General features: G+C 42.8%; 1 protein-coding gene across 1 annotated transcript in view; it reads left to right on the top strand.

The window, feature by feature from the left end:
* The window catches only part of RXFP1 (relaxin family peptide receptor 1), a 492,164-nt gene that overhangs the window by 293,810 nt on the left and 178,123 nt on the right, over window positions 1-20,231 (top strand). The window lies entirely within an intron of this gene.

The following is a 20,231-nucleotide window of genomic DNA, read 5'->3' as shown; positions in this document are numbered from 1 at the left end:
ATGCGCCGATTTCCCCACCATTCATTGGGCTTCAGTAACCATGTGATGAGTCAGCTGGCCCATTTAGTACTTCCTGGTAACGGAGCTAATCATATCCCTCACGGTCTGATGAAGCGTGTCACTCTGTCCACGCGAAACGCGCGTTACCCTTCCTAGGGGGGTATCCAGACCTCTGTCGTTTGCACTACTGGCACTTTATTACTTGTTAATCCGGCTGCACTGGGTATGTTTCTGTGATTGATTTTGTACTTTCATTGTAACTGCACAGTATCGCATCATTTTAGCCTCCGGTGCAGACCTTTGCATTAACTGTTTACCATCTGTTGTGCCAATTTCTTCATGTCATGTCTTTTTTTTCTTTTTTTTTTTTTCTTTTTTTTTTTTTTTTTTTTTTTTTTTTTTTTTTTTTTTTTTTTTTTTTTCTCTTCTCCATGATATTCTTTTTATTTGATGTGTCTACTACTAAATAAATATTTGTTATACTTTTGCATACTAGCCACTTTTGTCCTCCTGTTTTTGATTGCTGCCTGTGGTGTGCATCATGTCCACGGTTTAAACCCTCTTGCTTTTTTCCGTGGTTCCTTTTTCATTGTGAACATGTATATTGCCTAATGGATTTTTATGGTATTCTAACTTTTTTATATTTTGTCTGTATAAATGCACGTGTCACTTTAGATTAGCATTTTTGTGTCCATTAATTACTATGCACGAGACACTTTGTCTTTAAACTAATTTAATCAGCGATTTTTGTAATCATTATGCATGTGACACTTTAATTTTTTGTGGTTACTCCTGTTTCTCTATTTATTGAACCAACCAGAATTTAAGTACAGCTGAATTTCTTTATAATCTAAAAAAGGAGATTTTCCTATATATTTACACTTTTAGCTGTTTTTTGTATTTTTTGCATCTTGTGTCCAATATTAAGCCCTGTATCCACTGTGTTTATCCTGACCTACCACACATGTTTTTATGTATGTTTTAAGTATTTTTGACTAATAATTTAAATAAAGTACATTTTTAAGACAATTTCTTGTTTTCTTTTTGGGTATTCATAAGAAAAGTAGTGTCATAATGGAGAGTAGATTTTGCTGGGATGGTTTATAGGTGAGATTTCACATTAGCAAAGCCCCTAGGGTGCTTGAACAGCAGAACTTCCCATAAATGACCCACTTTAAAAACTATACTCTTTAATAAATTAATTAAGAGGTTCAATGAGCATGTAGACATCACACGTGATTAACAAATTTGTATACCATTTGGCAGCGGTATTTGATTCTTGGAGCACAAATTGTTTGGAGACTCCATTTGCAGAGCCATAATGTACCAAAAGAGCTTTAAAATTACCTTTCAATTACCCCATTTTAGAACTTTTATTCTTTAGGAATTCACTTACTCAGCGCTTTTTTTTGTAAAAAAAATATTTGACGGTACGCATCTCTGAGACGAGGAGCCGGCGGCCGAGATTGAGGAGCAGGGGGGGGGATCCGTCGGGTGTAACATGTATAGGTTTACTCTTATCTAAGGTTAAAAAAAAATCAGAAGTTTGTCCAAAAAAAGTGGCACACTTTTTGCGCCATTTTCCAAAACCCATAGTGTTCCCATTTTGTGTATCTATGGCTCAGTGACATCTTATTTTGTGCATCTGACGTTTTTAACTGTACCAATTTTGCGCAGATGCTACTTTTTGATCGCCTGTTGTTGCATTTTGCGCAAAATTTGCGGCAATCAAAAAAAGTAATTTTGGCGTTTGCAATTTTTTTGCCGCTGTGCCGTTTACCGATCAGATTAATTGATTTTATATTTTGATAGATCAGGCATTTCTGAACACGGCAATACCAAATATGTGTATATATTTTTTTTCTAACCCTTTCATTTTCAGTGGGCCGAATGGGGGGTGATTTGAACTTTTAGGTTTTTGTATTTTTTTTTATTGTTTTAAACTTTTTTTACTTTACTAGCCCTCTTAGGGGACTATAACGATCTGCAGTCTGATCGCTCTTCCATTTCCATTTCCAAAAGCTGCTTTACTCTCACACACGGCAGTCTGCTGGCAGTGAGAGAACGTGACTCATGATAGCTACAGGAGTGATCTCCCTTCGAGAAAGCAACAAGCGAAATGTGTATCAGGGAAGTGCGGGGGTTCTCTGGCACAGTGCTACAATGGGTAAATATCCCTATCTACCATGTGAGTAGGATCTTTAATTGTCCTTTCCTTTTTTGTGATGGGGGTTTAACTGGAGCCGGTTGGCCCGTTTATGCAGAACATCAGTTGAATGATCTTTTTATTCCTTTTCCCTTCCACACAATCAGGAAGTTCTTCACCACTACGGAATGTGGAATATTTTAGATTGGAATTCTTCCTATGTGTGATTGTGGGCAATTAGTGGAGCCTTTTCACCTTTCTATAACAATGTGATCATTTCACCTGACGCTGTCTCCCCTTCTCACATTTTGGAAAAGGAAAATAATTTTTCATTTGAGCCTTTTTTCGGCCAATACATTACCTTTCACTTTGTATTTTAGTGCCTTTTGTGAACCTCCTATCAGTATTCTTACCCAACTAGCCAAAATCCTGTACTGTTGTACCATAATTGTATTTTGCACTTTTTTCTTAAAGATTACTATTTTACTGTTTATACAATTTAATAAAATATTATGAATCTTATTCACTTTGTTGGGGCAATTTTTTGCCCTTTTCTTTGTCTATTGAGTCCACTGGGGTCACCCAGTTTTTGGGATGATTATCCCTTATTATGTCCATGAGATGAAAATAAGTTTAGGAGTCATCACATGACCCTGTGCTACCATGGCAACCAGCGGAAGCCACGTGATCACGTCACGTGACTTTTGATGGGGCTGGGTAAGTTATGCTTATGGCGGCGTGCTGTTACAGCTCGCTGTCAGATTTTGACAGCAAGATGTAAGGGGTTATAGGCGCAGGTTGAACGCAGGGATTAACCTCACACGATCCATGACGTAACCAGTATGTCATGTGTCATGAAGAGATTAACAAACAAAATAAACATACGTCTGCTTTAATTAAAAACATTCCTCCCCCTTCTAAATTAGATCCAGAAAATTTCTGTATCCTGGCAAAGGTCGCTGTTAACAGGGCAGCCAGATCTGATAGGTCTCCGATCATCACTGTCCTCTTCTCAGGACGGTCAACCAGTATTTTCAAAATCTTTTCCTTTTTGGTGGCGAGGTCAGCAACAGAGGCTCTCATCTATAAACTTCCCCCTGATCTTCCCCACACAAGTCAGGCAGCACCACTGTGGGAAAGCTCTAAACTGGGGTCCGTGAGTTGGGCTTCCCCAAACTCCTTACAATCTATCTCCACCCAGTCAATGACCATATTTTGATTAGGTGTACTCACTGTAGTCGGCTGAGAGGAGGGTGATGGAGACTGGGGATGTGCTTAGCTTGGTTGTAGGTGATGGCTGTGACAAACTGTCTGGATAGTCCTTCTCCTAGGTTGTTCCCCAAAAATAAAGGTGTGGGGTGATGGTTCATGAATCCCACTTCAACTTCTGTCTGGTCCCTCTTCCAAGTGCACATATGCTAGAATAATGTCCAAGTGCTGGCCGCCAGTCAGGAATGTGATCACTTGGTGGTCTGGTAAAGGGTGTTCTGGGGGAACAATATCTGGGCTGACCAGGGTTATTGCAGATCCAGTGTCTCGAAGTCCTTGGGCCTGTATGTCACTGACCTTAAAGGGCTGGATGGGGCAAAGGAAGTTATTTGTGGTAGGGTGTTCAACCAGGTATATCACTTCCTCCATTGCTGGTGTATTCCGGGGGTTGCATCCCTCAGACTAAGATGACTCATCTTTGCAGACTTGACTGTCTTGTCCAGCATGGGGCCCCAGCTTTGGAGACAATCTTTGTCCATATGTTTAAGGAGCCCGCATAAACAACAGCACCATGGACTGGGCAAGTCATAGCTTTTTTTTGGGTGCACACTACATCTGATAATGCTGTTTATACCCCCAGTGTGAACCATTCAAATACTGAAAGCATTGCGAACTGGGTACAGTGATGCTCGAGTGAGTGGTTAGCATACATAAAGCACCCAAACGCCGAACTCAAACATTGTTTTTTTTTGTAAACTCTGTGTTCTGTATGAAGACCAAACTTTACTACTCAGTTAAGCTCATCTTTGTCTACTAATGCTACAGTACTACTATTCACCAGAACTATCACTCAAGGATGAGTGTCCACCCTGCCAGAACACAGGAAGTGAAAGAGGCTGTAACACTCTCCCAAGCAGCTGCTCCCTCTGTCCCTATACTCATACCACGCTGGCTCCGGATGCAATGTGCACAAAATGGCAGCATAAAGGCTTTTATAGACCGTATGATGCTGCGCGATTAGCCAATCACAGTAATGCCAAACAAAGATGGCTGCAGCATTACTATGATTGGTTAAGAAGCCCAGCGTGTTTAGTGGCTGCAAATCAGGTGCCTAACCTGTTGGGTGGGACATCCGAATATAGAGAGGCGAGTGCACAAAAACTCGCAATATATCGAGTACCCCGGATACGCACTATTCATGCAAGTACTGAATAGCAACGATTACACTCACTTATCACTAATTATTTTATGTTTTGATAGATTGGGCTTTGCGATGATTCCATAGCTGTATTTTCTTATTATCTTTACATTAAATAGAGCAAAAGGGGGTGATTTGAACTTTTCAAAACATTTTTTTTTAAAAACGTCATGCATATAAAAAAATATATATATTTTGTTACTTTTTTCTTTTGAAGCCCAGCCACAGACAGAGGTTCAAAGGAGCTCTGCTATGACAAGCACGGAGGTCTTCAGCAGACTCCCTGCTGTCATAGCAACCCATTGATGACCTGCAATCCTGCCACATGTGCACCGATGGGTGCTTAAAATGGCATACCCCTATGTCAATTCATGATAAATCTACCTGTCAGAGTTTGACAGCAGGATTTAACAGGTTAACAATCCTGAGGCAGAGCTCCACCCACGATTGTTAGAGGCAACTCCTAGCTGTAACACGCAGCCATTACTTGCTGAGTATTGGGGTTACCGTGCTCTGTTCACCTCATTTTAACATGTGCCATGCATGTACAGCAGATGTCATGAAGAGGTTAAGATGTGTGTCAGGTAACTTGAACTGTAAAGGCCCATTTACACTCAACGATATCGCTAACGAGATGTCGTCGGGGTCACGGTGTTGGTGACGCACATCCGGCCTCGTTAGCGATGTCGTTGTGTGGGATACCTTTTTGTGACCAGTAACGATCGCAAAAAGGTGTCAAATCGTTCGTCGTGTACACGTCGTTCATTTTTAAAAAATCGTTCCTCATTTGGAACACAGGTTGTTTGTCGTTCCTGAGGCAGCACACATCGCTATGTGTGACACTGCAGCAACGAGGAACAATATCGTACCTGCAGCCTCCGGCAATGAGGAAGGATGGAGGTGGGCGGGATGTTCCGGCCGCTCATCTCCGCCCCTCCACTTCTATTGGGCGGCCGCTTACTGACGCCGCTGTGACGCCGAACGAACCTCCCCCTTAAAGGAGAGATGTTTCAGCGGCCTCAGCAATGTCGGTGAACAGGAAATTGTCTGTGACGCTGCCGTTAGCAAAATTGTTCGCTATGGCAGCGATCACCCCGTGACGTGCCACCGACGTGGGTGGGTGCTATCGCTTGTGATATCGCTAGCCCGCTTAAGGCTATGCATGAACGCTGCATTTTTGTGGTGACCACAAAGATGCAAGTTTTTGATCCCAAAAAAAACCACCCTCGGCATGCATTTTTTGCCATGTTTTACTGCGTTTTTTACTGCTTTTTTGCCCAGTGTGTTTTTTAAGTCAAATATGTTGACTGAAAGGACTCAAAAATGCAGAAAGAATTGACATGCTGCATCTTTGTGGTCACCACAAAGATGCTGCAACGTGCGGAAAAAAAACCCTGAAATCTCATAGACTTTGCTGGGGAAGGAAATGCATGCAGTTTTGGGACCAAAACTGCACCCAAACAATGTGAAAAAACTCAGCAAAAAACGCAGTGTGCACACAAGGCCTAAGCAGTGCTTTGCCTTCTGGATGAAGAATTGCATATAGTCTTTACATCTGTTTTATGTTCCAGCACTGATAAAATAATACAAAAATATATTCTTCATGAACACCCTTCACGTTAATCTCTGGATTTGATAAATGAAAAGTCACTATTCATCGGCCTAATGTGGAGAAATGACACGCTTACACTTAATATTCAGCTGTACACTGTTGATTTTGTATCCAAAAGTCTGGCCTTCACAAAATATAAGCTTTAGAAATCAAAGAGAACTGACACGACGTGAGCTAAATGATAATTGCTGGCTCTGTACTTTTATTTAACTGCAGCATAGATCATGTCAGTGGTGGATTTAGCAGATTTGACATTTTATCTGTATTATATTACAAAGTCTCAGAATGGAGTTGGCTTAACAGGATTGTGACAGTAAATTCGGTATTATTTTTGTTCTACTGAATCCATATAAGAAAGATAAGACACAAAGGAGCTCACTGGAATATAAATTTATGCTAAAAGATGAGGTGATTAATTAGGACTCTAAGCTCCAGCATCACTGTCTCGGGCCTCTGCAAACATTAATGTCCTCTCCATGCTTGCCAAGACATGTCCAAGATGTGTGCCAGCGTCCAGTGTGTTTCATTGTAGTCTGATATATTGCTGTTACATTCACTGTGGTTCCAATCAAGTTCTAATATTCATCTTCTTGTAATGACCTTTCATTTCATTTTCTCGCTTGGTTCTACTACAACTTTTTGATATGGTCCTGGTTTTGGACTAGCTCTTAAATATAATTCCAGCATTAATTTCCAACCCTGCTGCTTCCTACCTCTTGGATTTCTTGTTTCATCTCATTCTAATTTGGTTTGGGAACAGTGGTGCAACTAAAGACTGAAAGGCCTAGATACAAAGTTTGGGCCTGACCCCACCCTCTGCATATTGGTTAGATGTTTGGGTCCTTGTAGAATTCTAAATCCTATAATGATATACGAGTTTCCCCCTCCTTCTCCTTCATTATACAGTAATGTCCACCATCCTGTACTAATCCTGGTAAATATGTCCCTTATCCTAGTATATAAATCTCCAGCCCTGGTATATCTGGTATATATATCCCCCATAGTAGGCCCTATCGTGGTAGAAATATTCGCATCCTGGTATATATGTTCCCCTTCCTGGTATATATATATCCCATATATATATATATATATATATATATATATATATATATATATGCTATATACAGTCCCATTCTGACTCTATCATGAAAAAAACATTCTAGTCACCTCCCTCCACTCCCAATCCATACAGCATACTCTGTAGCCAGCATGCAGTGGGCAGCAACAGACATCATCATCCATACAATGACGCATGACGTCACTCTCATATGCCACCAGTCATGTGCATGCCGATGTCAGCGGTAATTTGTATTGCAGCACAGGGACCCGACTGGTCTCTGAGCTGTAATGCATTTCTGCTGGCTGTGCACCCTCAAATACACATCCATCTGAAGCATGCGCTGGGGCTGGTGGGCCCTTATAACCCCGGGCCCGTCATGATTATGACCATTTGGGAATATTCTTTCAATAAAACCAGCACATTTTGGCAAGAGCTAATGACAGATTTCTGAGACTTTCATAGACTCCAGTAACAATACTATCAAGTTACAAAGGCCCAACAGTTCACTTGCGCAAGATGGTATTTTCTAATAAAAAAAATAATTTTTCATGTCTTGAGCATTATATTGATGGAGCTGTAAAATTGTAACCTTGATTACAAAAGAATGTGTTAGTATGCATTAAAATTATTACATAATAACATACCAGATAAATGTAGAGATGTAAAAAATTCAAAGTACATAAAGAGTTGATGAAATAGTACATAAAAAAAACCCCATGATGATATACACCAGAATTTCTCACTCCATCACCCGTCACATCAGTAAGTTTGCACAACTCTTAATCTGGCATTCAAATCTCTATATCCCAAAGCCAAATAAAAAGAAATTAAATAGAAAAATGGAGCATTGGTGATAAATTCTTTAGCATGTCTCTCTACAAATAACTTACTGAGGAATAAAAAGTTCATTTGAAGTGGTTAATTCCACTGCTTAGGGCTGCACTTTGCTGATCAATTCTTCAGAAGGGCTCAAAGGTTACTCAGTTCTCTAAGATCATAAATAATGTATTATTAAATAAGATGACAAAACAGAAGGAATGAGATGCTAAATCCATCTGAATTATAAAAAGACACTTGATAACTTGATTTCTTAGAGTCATTTGAACATGTATCCTTAAATTGGTTCTGTCTAGCCAGCATGTTTAAAGGGACTTCTGTACAATTAGGTGAATGATTTTGTAGCCAACAGCAGCACTTTTTTGTATTATTAGTTGCAGAATACATTTCATCTTCTAAAGAACGTTTGTCTTTTAAATAGGAGAAAGTTGAAGAAAGCATTAATTACAGGTTTAATAAGACTGTATTGAGGAATATAAAAGGATTTTGTGTAATAAAGAATGGTTTTACTTGCTAAATTTGTCATCATAAAAGCTAGGCAGCTGGCAGGAATTTTGATATTAAAATGGTACTCCAGGGAGATAAATTATTCTAATGGCCCTGTCCACAAACTGTAAAGATAACATGAATAGTGCTGTTCCACATCCACCTAGTACCTGCTATTCAGTGCAACTCTGGAGCTGGTCCTTAGGTGCTCCCCCTCCCTTCTGGAACGGTAATTTTTTATGTCCTCAGAGGACCCTTGTAAGCAGAAGTAACATGTTAATCTCTTGAACTAGAATATTTTATAGACTCTCCTTCTAAATTAGCCTTCCCTGCTTTAGTACTCATCCGAAGTAAGTAAAGTTAGTATCAATAACTATTGAGGTCCGTAGTGTTGCTCTCTTTTTGATGATCAAATAGAGAAATAGGCTGCTTTTTTATTCTCTGGTGATGTTAGGAAAAATAATGGTTAGTATTTTATTCCCTGTGGGTTCAAAATGATAGATCATACCTGGTGGCTTATAATAGGTGATTGATATACTTTTCCTTTGTGGCTTGCTTGAGGGTTTGTACACGTGAGCACAGGCAGACACAGACACTAAAGGACATCCTGTACAGGAAGACTATATGGTCTGTTTGCAGTCCAGCAACTCCTAAAAATGTAAAATTGCACCTGCTTTCAAGGTAGAAATGGGCACCTTTAACGCCTTGGGCCCCTGTGCTGTCGCACAGATTTCACCAATGATATATCAACCCTTGCATGGGAGTGTGCAGTATATTGAAAGAGTTAATCTATTATTAACTGACGGTTGTGTGAAAAGAGGGTTTTAACTTTTATTCTTACTTTATATTGATTATACTGATCAGTGTCATGCAGGGACAGGGAGCTGCCAGGCTATGAAAAGTTTAAAAGTTATTTCTACCACAGAAATGAACATATTGGTGCCACACAGGGATAGAGAGAACAGATCAGCTATAACCAGTGGCATAGTCCTGTTGGTAGGCTCATCCGGTGAGATGGATCCATGAAGCCGTAGGTCAGGATCGGCACAGCAGGCTGTTAGGTATATGGTATAATGAGGTCTTAGATAACTGACAATGCAAACAACAGACAAACTAGCAATGTAGTGCAAAAAAAAAAAGAAAAAACATAAAAACAGGTCCTGTACACCGTTAGTATTACATTTCTGAACAGGTAAACAAATACGCTATGTGATAAATATACAAACATATACATAGATGGTGCATCAGCATACTGTGATTAATGAATACATTAACTCAAATACTGCTGTGAATGTTAAAACTGTAATGTACTTACTGTGATTTTCATTTTGATACCCAACTGATAAAGCCAACAGCTGGGGGCTGGTATTCTCAGGATTGGGAGGCCCATGGTTATTGGTCCCCCCAGCCTAAAAATACAAGTCTGCAGCTGCCCAGAACTGTCGCATCCATTAAATGCAACAATCCCAGCACGTTACCTGGCTCATCCTGATTTACCTGGTGCAAACGGAATAATAAGGGGTTTACTACAGCTCACAGCTGCCGCTAAGCCCTAGATTAGTAATGCAAGGTGTCTATGAGACCTCTTCCCAATTGCTAATCTGTAAGTGAAAATAAACACAAACACAAAAAATCCTTTATTTGAAATAAAATAAAAAAAAAGCCTCTTTCCTCCCTTTATAAACCTCACACACCCAGTTCTGATGTAATCCACACGAGGTCCCACAACGATTCCATCTCTGCCACATACATGCTGAAGTCCTAGCATGCAGGCACAGAACATGTCCGCATGCTGTGGCTTCAGGTGGAGACTGACTGAGCTTCAGTCACTCAGTTTATTTGCAGTCACAGCTGGAGGTTCCCATGTACCCCACCTGTGACCACAGGTAAGTTGACCTCAGGTAACCTCATTGAACTCACTGACCTCACCTCAGGTGAGGACACTAAGTTCACAGACCTGCGTCTCCTGGCAAAAACCCAGCTTTATAGTGAGCAGGAGGAGGAGAGACCACTTTAATGTACAGAGTGCAAGTTTGGTCACAATATATGGAACAGGTATCTCTAAACTCTAGCCGAAATGCGTTCATTTTATGCTGGTGCTGTGATTTAAATGGAATAAATCCCATTTAATTTGAAGACTTGGAGTGCCGGTCCTTTTGTTCTGTATGATGTTGGAGATGCGTTCCCTGAACTTGTGCATCGGAATCAGAGTGCCGCCTGGAAATATTCCTTTGTAACCAATTAGAGATGTGGGGACTGCCAGTGGGCAGGGGAAAGCAGTGCATATGCATGAAGGATAATGAGCAGCGCTGGAGGTAACGTTACAGACATTCTGGAAACTGGTAAGTATAATGTGCCTGCTCCAATCCCCCTATTCCTTCTACTACCAGCTCTGGATTCTGGTCCCCATAAACTCATATAAAGATCAAAGTCCGGACAGACATCTGGGATCAATTCCAGGCCGGGACAGGGTTGTTTTTTTTAAACTCAGTTGGACCCTCCAATCTCAGGTGTCTGTGAGTCTGACAATCACTAATGATAAAGTATTTTGAACAATAAAATGGGCATCCATGGACAAACGAAAAACAAAAACACTGCGTGTAATGTTTTCAGAGGTATATATATATACAGGTGGTCTTACTATGAAGATAAACACCTTAAAATTTTGACTTATGCTAAATAGCAGATATGTTGCTCCAACAAGTATAAAAAAAATGAAATACACAAATTTTTAAAGGCTTGATTTGCTTTTCTTTAAAATGTGAATCTTATGCCTATCCCTAAAATTTGCCAGTAGTAGAGGTAAGACAACCACAAGAATCTTAGTGTATTGTAAAGATAATACATAAGTAAAAAGCAGCTCTCTAATATCTGATCTGGGATCTGTCAGTGGTCAACTGGCAGTTCTAAAATGGGCTACCAAACACAGGCATCAGGGGAGCTCTGGCCTTCAGCCTTTAAAGGGACCTTGTCACCAGATTTGTCCCCTATAAGGTGCAGCCACCACGAGTAAGCTCTTATATATAGTATTCTAGAATGCTGTATATTAGTGCCCAGGCCAATCTGTACAACATAAAAAAACAGCTTTTATTATACCTATCTGTAATGCGGTCAGGTCCGATAGGGGTTGCCGGTCTCTGTCCGGAGTCTCCTCGCTTCCTATGATCGCTGTCCTCTTTCTTGCTTCATTTGGATGACGCATCCTACATCCATATGGCTAAAATTCGTCTGTACCAATGTGCAGGACTAATCAATAACAACGCACCACAATGATTTTACTACTGAGAGAAAAACGTGATTTATACTAAATTGAACACGCTAATTCCAAATATGAAATGAAAATTTGCCTGATATGACTAGATTTTAACATGCAATGTCTATTCATTTATAATATTAATGCATTATATATTGGAATAGGCTGATGTAAGTAAGTAAGCAAGCTGGACAGAGTTTGATAAAGTGATCTGTTAAAATCCTATCAGTTTTTAAACCTAACACATTTGAATTTATCCTTCTTAATAATCAGGACAACTGCTACAAATGTAGTAAATACACTACATACCCCTTCACCCCCGGGTGATTTTCCATTTTTCTGTTTTTTCTTTTCCTTCTTCCGAGAGCCATACCTTTTTTACTTTTCGTCAATATTACCATATGAGGGCTTATTTTTTGCGGAACAAGGTGTACTTTTGAATGCCACCATTTATTTTGCCATATAGTGTACTGTACTGGAAAAAAATTACAAATGTGGAGAAATAGTGAAAAAAGTGAAATTCCACAATGATTTGGATTTTTTTTATTCACCATGTGCACTATATGGTAAAACTGATGTCACGCCCTGGCCAGGTAGTCACAGATAGGCCCCTGCACAACACTTTTCCCTCACAGGTGACATCAGCCAACCTTAAAACCCTAGTCAGCCCCCTCAGGGCTAGATGGACACACCAGGGGGCAGAACCAGGCAGCTGGAAGATGCCCACCAAGGAGTCTGGACAGCCCGGGGTGGGAAATCAGTTCAGTCAGATTGTGTTGGAGTTCAAGTTGGAGAGGAGTGTGGGCTGGAGCTGTGTCCAGCACCAGCAGAGGCGAAAACCCCAAATTGAATGGCACCAGGGTAGGAGCCCTGGTGCCATTGGCTAGGAGGCAGATGGTGGTCTCCATCTGCAGGAGCCGAGAAGACGGCTCGGTGGAACCGAGGTGGACTGGGACAGGGTAGTGGCCCGCCGGTACCGACCCGGGGAACCAACTTGGAAACCGGAGCACACAGGGGGGTACTCGGACCCTGAAGCCGGGACCAGAAGTGACTGGAACCAACTAATTAACCGAATGAGGCCAGGACTAGAGGTCCTGTCCCACCCAAAGTCCCAATTAGAAGGCAACAGCCCACCGAAGGGGATAAAAGGCCACTGCCACGGGTCAGAGATCCCACGGGCCAGCGTCTGCGGGCAAGGGCTCCTTAGGCCACATCCAGCAGGGAGCGGACTCCTGAAGTTGCAAACACAGGCAGTCCACCATTACACAAAGGTGCAGGAGAAAGACAGAGACCACCAGCCGGGTGGGGGAACCAGAACGTAGCCGTGTGTTTCTTTCAATAGTGAGTACACCAGCACCCTGCAGTCGCCCATCTCCCTGCACCAACAAACCCCAACGGGTCTCGGGGCCACCATCCCTGCCCACGGAGGGGTTAACAACTTGTTGCACAACATCTCCCCCGGGTGCCCCTTAACTGCAGTGGTGGTGTCCAAACTCACCACATACCGTGGGTGACATCACGAACTTAGTACGGCCCAGCCCGTACATATATGTCCTACATCCTTCATCCCCCCAACCCTTTTTCATTCGGAGTGTCCGCGGGATCCCCCGGGTCCGGAGACCCTTGAGCCACCCACCGGAAGGCCGGCACGGGGGCGGCACACTGACATGTAAGTATGATGCCTCAGGTCAGTATGGGTTAGTAGATAACAAACATCTATACATTTATTTTTATCTGAGTAGTGAAAAAAAAATCAGAAGTTTGTCCAAAAAAAAGAATAGCGCTTTGGTCACCATTTTCCCAGACCCATAGCATTCTCATTTTTAGAATTTTTTTAGGTGCTCAGTGACAACTTATTTTTTGTGCCTTGATCTGTTTTTTTTAATTACACTATTTTTGTGTAAATGCGCTGTTTTGATCATCTGTTATTGCATTTTCATGCAATTTTGCAGCGACCAAAAAATGTAATTTTGGCATTTGGAATTTTTAAGTCACCATGCCGTGTACCATTTAGATTAATTGATTTTATATTTTAATAGATTGGGCATTTCTGAACATGGCGATAGCAAATATGTGTATTTTTTTTATTTTTTTAATTGCTTTATTTTCAATGGGGCAAAAGAGTGGGGTAATAAGAACTTCATCTGCAGAGAATACCGGGGGCTAATCACTGGAGCCCATGGTGACCGGAGGGATAAAACCAAGGACATACTTGGTTATAAAGAGGTTGAAGAATCTGACAAAGCAAGCGTGTATTGCTTACAAGTATTGCTTTAACTGTCAAATTGGAGATCAAGAGAAAAGCTTCGCACCTCATGTTTGTTGCATTGTGTGTTACGTTGGGCTAATGCAGTGGTTGTTTGGTAAGAGCAAAGCAATGGTTTTTGCACTACTGACTAGTGATGGGTGGGCCCGGACTCTAAAAGTAACGTCCCTTAAATATTGGATTCTCTTGTTATTTTTTTTAATTATAGCACTCTCTCTTTATTTTATAGCATCCGCTCTTGTTAGATATGTACACCTGACTTTAGAGAGGCACACAGCACATGATTGGAAGAACAGCTTCTGCACTTCCGATCATGTTCTGTGAGCCTCTCTGAAGCTGGGACGCGTACACAGTTGTATGTATGCGCAAAAGTTCCAGGGGCTGACGGTGACACCAGCTTGTGGAAATCACGTTATTTTGCCCACATGTGTGTGATCATATGGAATGAGGGCTGACTAGTCTGGGGAAACAACATCCCTGCAACTAGTCAAGGCCCTAATTTGCACAGAACCAGTGAGATTTATAAATCCTTTTTTAAATATTTATTTTAGTGAAAAACATTACACAGGGCTGGTGAGACAGGGTATTTTGAGATACAGATATGAATGCTGCTGGAGGGCAAATGGGGACCTGTCAGGCTGCCTTGAAATTCATTATAATGCTCTGAAACCCCTCTTTCACCCTCTGATCCCAATTATCCCCCTCCTAATTGTCTCCTCAGCCTATTAAAAAAAAAGGCGCCCCTCACCTGTCAGTACGGGTCCCCACTGCACCACTTCTTCTCTTGCCAGACACTTTTCAAATGACACAAGCACGTGCACCATACTGACGTCATGAAGGTGCACGCGCCTGTGTCACACAGAAAGTGCCGGGCATGGAGCAGAGGATAGACACCTGCGTTCCGCTGTCTACACTGTGCAGAGCTGAAAGATTGCTCTCTGCCCAGCACGCTACAGCCCTCTGGAGCCTAGAGCTCTGGACAACAGGTCAGATTGCCCTAATTACTAACCGGCCAGCAAGGGTCCCCTGAACTTCCGAGCCCCGGTGCGACTGCACCGTCTGCTGCAGCGGTATGTCCGCCACTGGTACACTAGATTTAGTATAGGACACATGGTTTTTCCCCAGTAGCAGACTGTGAAATTACGGAAAGAATTGTATTTATGCTGGAGAAGAGTGTCAGTATGTTCAATATAAAATTGTAAATGGAAACTCCTTTTTTCGGATAAACTAAAAAGAATTATCATTTGAAATAATTTTTTTGTGTTTTTTCAAATATACCTAAAACATGATAATTTACAGAAAATCGCTAGTTTAGGCCCGCATTCTCCACCATAATTTATCACCTTCGAGGATGCAGTGGATTAGGGTCTACAATGGTTGCAACCAGATTTATCTTCTTCATTCACCACCTAACAAGTACATCACAGTACAAAAGAATAAATCCTCGGCTGTCTGCCCACTAACTAAACACATGCAGCTCTCGCCATTATCACAGGCGCCCATACAGTGTTGTTATTTAGGCGCTGTGTGACAACTATTTCCAGTAGCTTATTTTTCACACTTACATTTGTGAAAACTTATATGACAAAATCTATGCAATTGTAGTTGCTATTTTTACACCAGATTCTGTTCTTTCGCATTCATCTTTTTATCTTGTACATTCTCCTCAATTAGATGTGAGTTCCTGCCAGGATTGCTTATTTAATGTTCTGCCCTGGTGGATAAATACAATACAATGTTCATATACCCATCTCTATTCTGTCCATGCTCTGCTCAGCATTTTGGGGGATTTTGGACGTGTTTTGTCCAAATGAATAAATGAGCTGCAAACTGCAAGAATAGATTTACTGTTTGCAATATTACTGTTATTATTTCCCATTCACAAACGCTTCCTGCTGCACACATATTAGCTGAATTTCTGTGTCATACAGTATATCTGGTCATTTGTAAGTATAGTCACACCTCCAAGGTTTACTTATCAAGAAGGACAGTTTCTGATTTCAGAGCTTTCCCATTGACTTAAAGGGAACCATACTGCACATGTAGTCCAATTTAAAGACAGCATGGTACAGAGACAGAGAAACTGAGCAGAATGATAAAGAAAAGTTTGCTGGACAAGATTCAATATAATATTCATTTTATTCAGTGAAATACCTAGTGTTTGTGTGACGCCCTGGACTAGCCAGATAGCCACAGGTAGACCCCCGCACTACACCTGTCCCCTAAAAAGGAGGTATCAGCCAACCACAAAAACCCTAGTCACCTCCCTCAGTGCTTGATGGACACACCAGGGGGGCGGAGCCAGGCGGTTGGCACACCCACCGAGGATTTCAGAGGGCCTGAGGCAGGAAACACAGCAGTTGAGCTGAGTGGAGTTGTCAGTTCAGTTGTGAGCAGTTCAGTTGAGAGTTCAGTGAAGGAGGTCAGGCCTGTATGACAGGTCTGTGATGGACTGACAGGTGTGAGGGTCGTAGCCCGAACACCTTGGCTAGGAGGCAAGCGGAGGCCTCTGCCTGCAGGAGCTGGGAAGACGGCTCAGTGGAACCGTGGTTGACCGGGACAGGGTAGTGGCCCGCCGTTACCGACCCAGGGAACCGACTCGGAAACCAGAGCAGACCGGGGGGTACTCAGACCGTGAAACGAGGTCCAGAATCCACTGGACTGAGTTAATTCACTGATTGCGGTCTAGACTATAGGTCCTTTCCCTTCCAAGTCCCGACTGAATACAACAGCCCACCGAGGGGGATAGAAAGCCACCGCACAGGCAAAGAGATCCCATGGGCCAGCGTCTGTGGGCAAACGGGTTCTCCCGACATATACACAGCCGGGGAGTGGACTCCCGTCGCTGAAGCGCAGGCAGTCTACATCTACACAACACGGTGCAGGAGAAAGGCAGAGCCCACCATCCGGGTGGGGGACCCGACCGCAGCCGGCTGCGGGCACCGACCACCATCAACTTAGTTTAGCAGTGACTTGTGTGTATCAATAACAGTGAGTACAACAGTGCCCTCCGGCTGAGCACATCACTCTGCACCGCCCAGCTATCCCCAACGGGTCCCGGGGGCCATCATCCCTGCCCACAGAGGGGTTAACATCTTGCTGCACTACCATCTCCCCCGGGTGCCCCACAACTGCAGCAGTGGTGTCTAACCTTCACCACATCCCGTGGGTGGCGTCACGAACTCAAGCGCGGCTCCAGCCGTGCACCTACCTAACCCCCCACCGAAAGCGCCAGCATCCCCTTTCAGAGCAACGTGACCCCGGGTCCGGAGGCGCTCGAGCCACCCACCAACGAGCCCGGATCCGAGCGGCTTGGCTGCGGCCGAGCGTGAGGCGGTACATTTGTATGTGTAATGTGGCCAGGGGTGGCCGTTATGACTAAAGTTGAGCGATGTTCGAGGTTCGAGGGTCGCCAATTTCATGTTCGAGTAATTTTGTGGGTGCTCGAGATCGAACTCGAGCTTTTTGCTAAAAGCTCGACGGTTCGAGTTACGTTCGAGAACGGTTCGATCACCATAAACGTGGCTTTTCACAGTAAGGCTATGTGCACATGTTGCTATCTGCATGCGTCCTGCGTCCCCAGCACAATCCCTCTCCCTTTCCTACTCACCGATCACGGGCATCTCGCTCCACATCTGTCACAAATTTGCAGCATCTTTTCCTCTTTAGAAAATGGCTGCCGCTTCATTAGTCAATTAGTTATTCTGTGCTTTCCCCGCCCACCGGCGCCCATGATTGGTTGCAGTCAGACACGTCCTCAAGCTGAGTGACAGCTGTCTCACTGCAACCAATCACAGCTGCCGGGTCTATATCGTGCAGTAAAATAAATAAATAATAAAAAATTTAAAAAAATGCGGTTCCCCCATATTTGATACCAGCCAGGATAAAGCCGCACGGCTGGAGGCTGGTATTGTCAGGATGGAGATTGCCACGGTATGGGGAGCCCTCCACCCTAACAATATCACCCAGCAGCCGCCCGGAATAGCCGCATCCCTTAGATGCGACAGTCCCGGGGGACACTACCCAGCTCATCCTGAATTGCCCTGGTGCGGTGGCAATCGAGGTAATAAAGAGTTAATCATGCCAGGCATCTCCCCGAGACACCTTCCATGATCAACGTGAAGGTAAATAAACACACACCGAAAAATCCTTTATTTGGAATAAAAGACAAAAAAAAAACCTGTTTCACCATTTCATTAAAATCCACAAATACCCCTCTAGGTCCGACGTAATCCACACAACACTGTCAGCTCTGCTACAGAACACGAGTGCTCTGTATCAGCTCCACATAGCAGTGAAGTGAATCGCGCGGTCAGCAGAGACTTCAGCAATGCAGACTTCAAGATTATCAAATTACTGCCTATCTTTATCAATAGCTGAGTGGATAGAGCGCTCACCTGAGAAGCATTAGGTTGCGAGGTCTATTCCCGGTAAAGAATTTTATTTTTTTATTTTTAATTTTAAATTATATTTATAATATATTTATAATATATTTATAATTATAATTTAATTATGCACTGGGGGGAGGAGCCGGACATCAGCTGTGAGCCGCAGGACACAGCTCTAAAATCGGAGCAGTTCACAGAATGAGGCTACATTGCTCTATCCTCTCTCTCTTTCTCTCTTTCTTTCTCTCTCTTTTCCTCTATCTCTCTTTCTTTATCTCTCTCTTTCTCTCTCTTTCTCTCTCTCTCTCCTTTCTCTTTCTCTCCCTTCTCTCTCCTTTCTCTCTCTCTCTTTTCTCTCTCTCCTTTCTCTCTCTTTTCTCTCTATCATTTCTTTCTCTTCTTTCTCTTCTTTCTCTCTTTCTCTTCTTTCTCTCTTTCACTCTCTCTTTCACTCTCTCTTTTTTCTCTCTTTCTCTCTCTCTCTTCTTTCTCTCTCTCTCTTCTTTCTCTCTTTCTCTCTCTCTCTTCTTTCTCTCTCTTCTCTCTCCTCTCTCTCTCTTTCACTCTCTCCTTTCTCTCTTTTCTCTATCTTCTCTCTCTTCTTTCTCTCTCTCTTTCTCAGACCTGGTGGTGATCAGCTGATGCAGTCACCTGAAGGAATCAGCTGACACTATAAGTCGAGCGGTGTCGCCGGCTTCTTACCACCCGGCCGGCTAAACTATCAGCTGATACCGTCGCACAGGAGTCTGCACTGAAGTGTGTAGGGGTTTTTTTTTTTGCACTGATGCATCAGCTGATTGTATAAAAGCCGTTTGTACAATCAGCTGCTGTGTCATGTGATTCAGGCCCTTGAACCTGACACATCATCTGATCGCTTTGCCTTCCAGCAAACCGATCAGGTGATATTGGAGTCGGACGGCGTGGGACCCTTGACCCAGGATTACTGCGGAGGGGGGTTCTTTATTTCAATAAAGATGGAGTCACTAATTGTGTTGTGTTTTATTTATAATAAAAATATTTTTCTGTGTGTTGTGGGGTTTTTTATCAGTACTAGAAATTCATGGTGGCCATGTCTAATATTGGCATCACACCATGAATTTCGGGCTTAGAGCCAGTTGATAATATACAGCTAGCCCCAACCCCATTATTACCCATTGAGCCACCCGTCACCAGGGCAGCTGGAAGAGTTGGATACAGCACCAGAAGATGGCGCTTCTATGAAAGCGCGATTTTCTGGGGTGGCTGCGGACTGCAATTCGCAGCAGAGGGGCCCAGAAAGCTCAGGCCAACCTGTGCTGTGGATTCAAATCCCCACCTGCCTAGTTGTACCTGGCTGGACACAAAAATATGGCGAAGCCCACGTCATTTGTTTTTTAATATTGTTTTTTCATAGAAGCGCCATCATCTGGCACTGTATCCAACTCTTCCAGCAGCCCTGAAGCCGGGTGGCTTGCTAGGTGATTATGAGTTAATACTAGCTTTGTTTTTCTAGCTAGTATTAAGCCAGAGATTCTTAATGTCAGGCAAGTTTGACCCAGCCATTAAGAATCTCCAATAAAGGGTTAAAAAAAGACACCACACAGAGAAAAAATACTTTAATAGAAATAAATACACACTTATAGACTCCATGTTTATTACTCCCTCTTATCCCTCCACGATCCATGTTCTTCTTTCTTCTTTCTCCTTCAACCCATGCAGCTCTGCTATATCATAAAGCACTGCATGGGAGGAAGGACGCTGCTGCTTCCCATACAGTCTTTTACTCAGTGAGTGAGA

Source organism: Anomaloglossus baeobatrachus, chromosome 1, assembly GCF_048569485.1.
Source record: "Anomaloglossus baeobatrachus isolate aAnoBae1 chromosome 1, aAnoBae1.hap1, whole genome shotgun sequence".
In the NCBI taxonomy this organism is placed as follows: domain Eukaryota; kingdom Metazoa; phylum Chordata; class Amphibia; order Anura; family Aromobatidae; genus Anomaloglossus; species Anomaloglossus baeobatrachus.
This window is presented reverse-complemented; position numbering and strand designations above follow the sequence as displayed.